This window comes from Columba livia, chromosome 15, assembly GCF_036013475.1.
Source record: "Columba livia isolate bColLiv1 breed racing homer chromosome 15, bColLiv1.pat.W.v2, whole genome shotgun sequence".
NCBI classification, from domain to species: Eukaryota; Metazoa; Chordata; class Aves; order Columbiformes; family Columbidae; genus Columba; species Columba livia.
Genome location: NC_088616.1, coordinates 16,110,021 through 16,116,955, shown reverse-complemented (window position 1 = coordinate 16,116,955; position 6,935 = coordinate 16,110,021). Strand labels below are relative to the sequence as shown.

Here is a 6,935-nt window from a genome sequence, read left to right as displayed (position 1 = left end):
CACTTAAGTGTGTTCGTTTGGAAATGAAGGGAAAACGAGCAAAACTCTGGTGTCAGCAAATAGTTTATACAAGCTGCAGCCTCACCTGGGTCTCTGCTGCCTCTCTCAGCCCAGGCTGCCCTTTCCCCTCCGGCACGAAGAGCGAGGTCCTCGCCCGTCGCTGCCGAGCGCTGGGTCTTGACTTAAAAACCACATTTTTCGGGGCTGTCAGTGTGACCCAGCGCCCCGGGGACCAGCAGGCAGGGCTGGGCCGCCCCTGCAGGAAGTATCGGCTTCCCTTGGAAATCCAGGCGGATTTCGGAGGAGCCGTCCCTGCTCCGCTGAACTCTGCCATCAGCCGCCCGCGGCGGCAGCGACGTGGTCGCTCATCCCTCGTTAATCCTCGCGGGTTAACACCCACCTGATGGACGGCTCTGGTTTATTTTACTCCTTCTGCAAGTGACAGGCGAGCAGGCGGTTTCCTGCTGTGCCGCACGGAGAATCCCAGAATCCCAGAGTGTCAGGGGTTGAAGGGCCCTGGCAAGCTCATCCAGTGCAATCCCCCATGGAGCAGGAACACCCAGATGAGGTTACACAGGAAGGTGTCCAGGCGGGTTGGAATGTCTGCACAGAAGGAGACTCCACAACCCCCTGGGCAGCCTGGGCCAGGCTCTGCCACCCTCACCCCAAACAAGTTTCTTCTCAGATTTAAGTGGAACCTCTTGTGTTCCAGTTTGTACCCATTACCCCATGTCCTGTCACTGGTTGTCACCAGAAGAGCCTGGCTCCATCCTCCTGACACTCACCCTTTCCATATTGATCCCCATGAATGAGTCCCCCCTCAGTCTCCTCTTGTCCAGCTCCAGAGCCCCAGCTCCCTCAGCCTTTCCTCACACGGGAGATGCTCCACTCCCTGCAGCATCTTGGTGGCTGCGCTGGACTCTCTCCAGCAGTTCCCTGTCCTGCTGGAACTGAGGGGCCACAGCTGGACACAAGATTCCAGGTGTGGTCTCCCCAGGGCAGAGCAGAGGGGCAGGAGAACCTCTCTGACCTACTGACCACCCCCTTCTAACCCACCCCAGGTACCATTGGCTTCCTGGCCACAAGGGCCCAGTGCTGGCTCATGGTCACCCTGCTGTCCCCAGGACCCCCAGGTCCCTTTTCCTGCACTGCTCTCCAACAGCTCGTTCCCCAACTTATAGAGGCCGATAAAGCCACGTGGTCACCGGCAGGTGCCTGGGACATGGTCACTGTCCAGATCCTCAGGACAGACAACCAAAGCAAAACCCCTTCTCCTCACAGGTTTCCAGCACACTCTCTGCAGAGCCTCAGATCTCAGCCCGAAACCAGGATGAGAAATGACGTTAATTTAACCCACCCGAGCGTTAACCGTGGATTACGCTGTTGGAGTCTTTTTTTCTTCTTTGCCCATAGCTGCAATTGGTTTAAGATGGTCTTTCATCTCTTTTAAGTTGATTTTCTTTTAATTAAATGACTGAGATAAGTAGAAAGAATTTGAGGCTGGGGGAAAAAAAAAGCAACAGCTGCAATTGTTAAGGACAGCCATTATGGAAATATTACCTGCAGCCCTATTTAAAGTGCGCTTTGTTTATGCTTTGATTGCTTTCTTATTACAGTATTGAAATTGTAAATGGAAAATTACACCATGTCCTATTACATAAGCAACTGGTTTACACAGCCTGAAATACGAGGTTTTATTTATTATTATGTTTTCAGGGCTATGAACAATAGCTGGGTTTTTTATTATATGGTAAATAGCACTTTTCCACTTGACTTCGTTATCTCACTTAACAGCAAAAGGGAGATGCTCCTCTTTCATAAATACACGCAGCAAACTGTCTCCTGGATCTCAGAGCACGGAGCAGCAGAGAAGCAGCTTTGGGTTACCTGGGCAGGTTCAACTGTGCACTCCATTTTAGAAAACGACTTGAATTACGTTCCTGAGTTTCTGGCACAGTGCTTGACCTGCTGATTCCTGTGTGATGAAGTGAGAAATCAAAGGAAAAAGCTACGTAGCGATTCCACAGTGGAATTATTCCCAAACAGACAGCGATAATGTTATGCAAAGGCTAAGTCAGCTTGCTGTATTGTATTATATCCAAATGTTTGATTACCTATTAATTAACTTAGTGCCATTCTTTGGAACCTTGAATTTTGTAATTACCCCAAGTCAGGTATAGTAGCAGGTGCTTGGTTATGCTTACTTAATGTTTTTCATTGCAAATGTCAGTAGTATCTTCTAGAGTTTCCTTTAAAGGTACAGTTTGTCTTACGATCTAACACACGTGCTTTAGTAGTTTAGTATGTATTTTTCCCAAGGAGATCAAATGCAACCCCCATTAGATAATTATGTGAAGAAAAAGAAAACCTCATTTGCAGATTAAGCCATCCAGTTCCAAACAAATTCAATAAAAGCAGCGCCACAAAGAGCAGCGCCACAAACAGAATTAAATGCTTTTCACGTATTGTCTTCCAAAGGAGTGAGAGGCTTTCTCGGCACCGGGGGAGTCTGGAATCGCTGCTTCAGTAAAAAGGTGCCCATTGTACAAGAGAGATCAGATAAACTGTAAAGCATCCAGTGTTTTACAGTATCTTTTGTTCGGAGTCCTGAGCCCTTTCCAGAAATCAGAAGGCTCCCCAACCTAGGGGAAATCTCAGATCTTCCCTTTCCAAGCGACACACCTTGATAGATTTAAAAAAGAAATCCTTTGCTTGAATCAGAGCTGTTAGTCATTAATAACAAACTAAAGAGTCATTAATCATGGACTAAAGTAACATTTTTTAAATGTTTGCTCTCTTACAGTGTTGTCAGATCACACCGAAAACTTATTCCACTGCTGGTGCTTATCCGTCAGTTGTGCAAATGTATGTTCAGAGGGAGGAGGCTTTGCACACTTTGCATTATTTTGGAAACACCATATTGAATAATGTGTAAGAGCAGAACCTTTATTCCTTGTTATGGGCAGGGTCAAGCCCAGGACTTCCATTATTTTCTCTCTCTCGCCATGCTGCATCTTTTAAGAGCCTACAGATCCAAATGATCAGGTACTTCATTTGAAAATATTTTATTGACAAGCCATGAAGGGCTTTGGGTGAAGTACCGGGGGGATTTTGTAGCTTGACTTGGGATGTCAGAAATTAATCAGCTGAACAAGACCAAGCACATTCAGACGCTGGAATTTGTGCCCTTGAGACGGCTGTTCCCAGCCCAGGCGCAGAACACACCTCAGAGAAACATCCTTCCAGGATCCCTCATTCCTCCGCCTCACCCTGGCCCGGCCAGCTCTTACATAAGGTCTCTTGCTACATCACCGCCACAGGCTCTTGTAAACCATTTTTCTCCGTTTTAATTCAGGTTCCTAGACAAGCAAAAATGCAGAATATTGCCAGAATAGTCTGGGGAGCGGGGATTTCTGCTGTGGATGATTAATGAAAGATTATTGTTTTGCACTTACAGGGAAATCATAGTTTCATGCCAGTAAGGTCAGGGCCTTAGTATGTTTATGTGCTCTATAAAGATGTACAGAATGATAACTCATTTGCTGTTATGACTAAGCCAAAGCCTCATCGGGTTAGAGGGGAATGGGGTAGAAATGGCAGCGCTGCTCTTTTCTTACATTGCTCATTGCAGTTGTGGTGCATCTAAATCCACGTCTCTACCTGCATCCAGATGGGGGGACCAAAAATAAGACGCTGGGACCCCGGCTCTCTAGGTACCTACCAACTAATTATCCTTCGTGATATGCCCCAAATTGCCCTTGGAGTACTGTAGTTTTTGCAATACTGTGTTGAGATAGACTGAAGAGAGAGACCCAGAAGGATCCTTGGAGCTACGTGGAGGCATTTGATCTGCTCAGCTGTATTTTGAGAAGAGATTCTTCATAACGTGACCTCCTCAGCACGGCCTTCCCCGGTCAGGCTGCCTTGGCCTGTTGGCCCAAGTGGGGGTCTGGAAATGGTGCTTCTGCCTATAGTCACGGTGGAATTTTTTGCAAATATTCTTATAGATATGTATATTATAAAGTACAAAACCAGCACCAAATCCCAGGATCTCCCATGTATTGGGTCACTGAGTGAGACTCACAAAGGAAGGACATCTATTCTATCCAAGAACAAGGGTTTTAAAAGCAACAAAGTTCTGAGAACGGTTTGCTGCTAAAGGGGTAAATGTTGAACGGGAGTGGGAAATACTGTCAGCTTTTTGATTTTCTTCTTGCAGTGGCTGGACCCATCACACACCATCCTCCAGCTCAGAATATGGGAAGAAGAAAGAATCTTTTAGTGAAAATTTGCAGTAAAATAATGATTTTTAAAACTATTTTTAGGACTTTTTCTTTCCAAAGTAGATGTGCGGCACACACTGATATGAAAGATAAACGAGAAGAGATTCAGTACAAGTTATTTGTATCAAAATGAGCACTGAGAACACTTGAAATACTGATGAGTACCCTGTAGTGATCCTGCAGAAATACTGATTTGCAGGATGGGAAGAAATGGGTGTAATCCAATACAGCAATGCAATAATTATGAAAAATGAAAAGAGGTCAAAGTCAAAAAGCTTTTGATTTATTTTGTCAAGGTGAGCAAAATCCATTAGCAAGGAGCAGCCTGTGTTTTAACACATCTGAGTCTTTAAAAATGTTAATGTTTAATAGGGTGTGCTCATGCTTTATATGTCCCTGATAACAATGCACGGGCTGATAGGCATCTCTCGAGGTTGTAAATCAGTTGCAGAGCCTCGCAAGGCGCACACTCACTTGGTGTTCACTCTCATGGTTTATTATGTTATCAGGGCTCATTGACTGAATTATGGCCTTATAACAGCTCTTTCTCTGCATTATCCTACTGTTACTGTAGCGCTATTAACCTGTGTCCCATTAGAAGATTCTATGTCCTTCTCCAGAGGAGCACATAGGAGTTAGATGACTGTGGCTGTTTAATGTACAGGCTCATTTTCGAGGCGGAAATGATTATTTCCCTGAGCCACACTCACAAAATCTGCTTACCTGAAGATGGTATCGGTTCAGGCTTGGGCTGGTAGAAAGACAAAGACACTTGAGCAGGGACCAAGGTTTTCTCTCCAGTCCTGTGTGGGATGTATCACCTGCAAGCTGGCACCTCGCGCTGCGTCCAGGATTGTGTGCTGGAAGCGAAGGTATGGGAGGAAGAAATGGAGTTGAGGACACGATGTTAGTTTTACTTTAAAACCACAATGATTCCCTCCCACTGGAGAAGACATCCATCATTTCCCATCCTGAATGCATCACTCCAGGAGGCTGCAAGTCCATGTGCTCACTGCTCGAGAAAGGGTTTCACTCTTATATTATCAGCAGGTACAAGCTGAAGCCTCAGACAGTCTGCAAGCCCTTGAGAAGGTGCCCGTGCTGCCTGTGGCAGTAGCCAGCTGTGCTCTAACAGAGCAGCGGTGGCTGTAAACATAAACGGTAAATCCCCTCCATCGGTACCCAGCTGTGCCCACGTAGGGTTTTCTCCTCGCTCTCACTGTATCTCTGTCTCAAGAGTCCCAATGGTCACGCCATTTACTCAGAGGAGAGTCTGGCAGAACAGGATATTCTTGGAAATTCTGAGAGAAAAGGGCACAGCCAAGACCTTCAGAGTTGTGCAGCAAATTTTGAGACAGACATCACCATCCATTTCCCTCCTTTCTTTGCCCACCCTGCCTAGTCCTCTTCTGCACGCAGTAATTCCCCCTTGTGCAAAACTCCACTGCTGATAACAAGCCTTGGGGAACAGGCAGACATGCAGGCACCTTTCTCATGTCAATCTAGTTAGAGTTTATTGATTCCCCTTGCCTTCAGCTAATGCGCTTTTATTATTATTAATAAATAATCATAATTTTTCCATCAGTGGAGCCTGCACCCAGGAGCCTTGGAGGATTCTAGCAGAAGTATTATTAAAACTAAAGGTTTCTAAAGGGTTGAACAGCAGCACGGCCCAGTAATCTGACAGAATCTGCCACTGGGGAGCAAAATATCCCCAACTGAGAATATGTGATAGAGCATCAAATCGGCTTCTTCCCTCCAGAGCCACCATTTAAAACCGTGGCCTCCTGTTCACGATCGCTTCTGCCTTGTTGTCGCCCCCCAAGGACGCAGAAGGTGCAGGTGGCTCCTGGGAGCGGCCGCCCGGGCACGCGGGCTCTTGCAGGACCCTGCCCCGGCATCGCTGCCTGCACCCCGAGCGCCAGCGCTGCTGCCGGCTGCTCTGCCTGGCACCCCAAAACAGCTGCCCGGCAGCCGCCCCCCTCTGCAGAGCCCCATCCGGCTCCTCCCAGCTTACACAGATCCAGGATCTCTTTCCCAATCTAGGCAGGAGTGCTGCCTGGAGGGGATGGTTTCTCTTAGAAGATTGCATGCATCTGCTCACGGACAGACAGGACAGCCGGGAAGGAGTCGTCACCGAACACAGAGACACAGATGGACATCCATTCTGTGGACAGCAACCTGCAAAATAGCAGCTGAAGTGGTTTCAGGGGCATTTTGGGAACAAAGATCAATAACAGTGTCAGCAATGAAAACACTGCATTGCTCAAGGATGTGATTTTATTGAAGTGGCAAGAAAGCAAAGAGAAGCAGAGCCGTTACCTGTAGGTGGACCTACTCCCATCTGCAGTCCTGAATTAGCACACCATTCCACCACCATTCCAGCACCTCCTTGCTCAGCCTTGTCTTCCCTAAGGACTTCCTTGCCAGCTGCCCCTGCGGCCAAGCATTGTCGTGGCCTTTCCCACCTGCATCCTGCTTCCTCCATTGCATCACCAGTGGTCCAGCGGAGTCCTGTGACCTGGCACCATGACAGCGATCCAGCGCGGGTCCTGTCCCTTAATTCTGCCCCTGAAATCACAGAGACCACAACATGCCCATAACACAGATTCTCACTGGAAAACAAACACCTCAGCCTAGTGTTGTAGATGA

The 6,935-nt window shown here is 47.4% G+C and overlaps 1 protein-coding gene across 2 annotated transcripts in view; it reads right to left on the bottom strand.

Annotated features, from left to right (window-relative positions):
- Window positions 1-1,669: 1,669 nt before the first annotated feature.
- LOC102091862 (cytochrome P450 2W1-like) overlaps window positions 1,670-6,935 on the bottom strand; it is a 47,651-nt gene continuing 42,385 nt past the window's right edge. For both annotated transcript variants that reach the window (XM_065031526.1, XM_065031527.1), the window contains exons 12-13: window positions 6,301-6,854; window positions 1,670-5,143 (exon numbers count right to left, since the gene is read on the bottom strand). The gene's annotated coding sequence lies outside the window, so the exon portion shown is untranslated. The remainder of the gene's footprint in view (window positions 5,144-6,300; window positions 6,855-6,935) is intronic.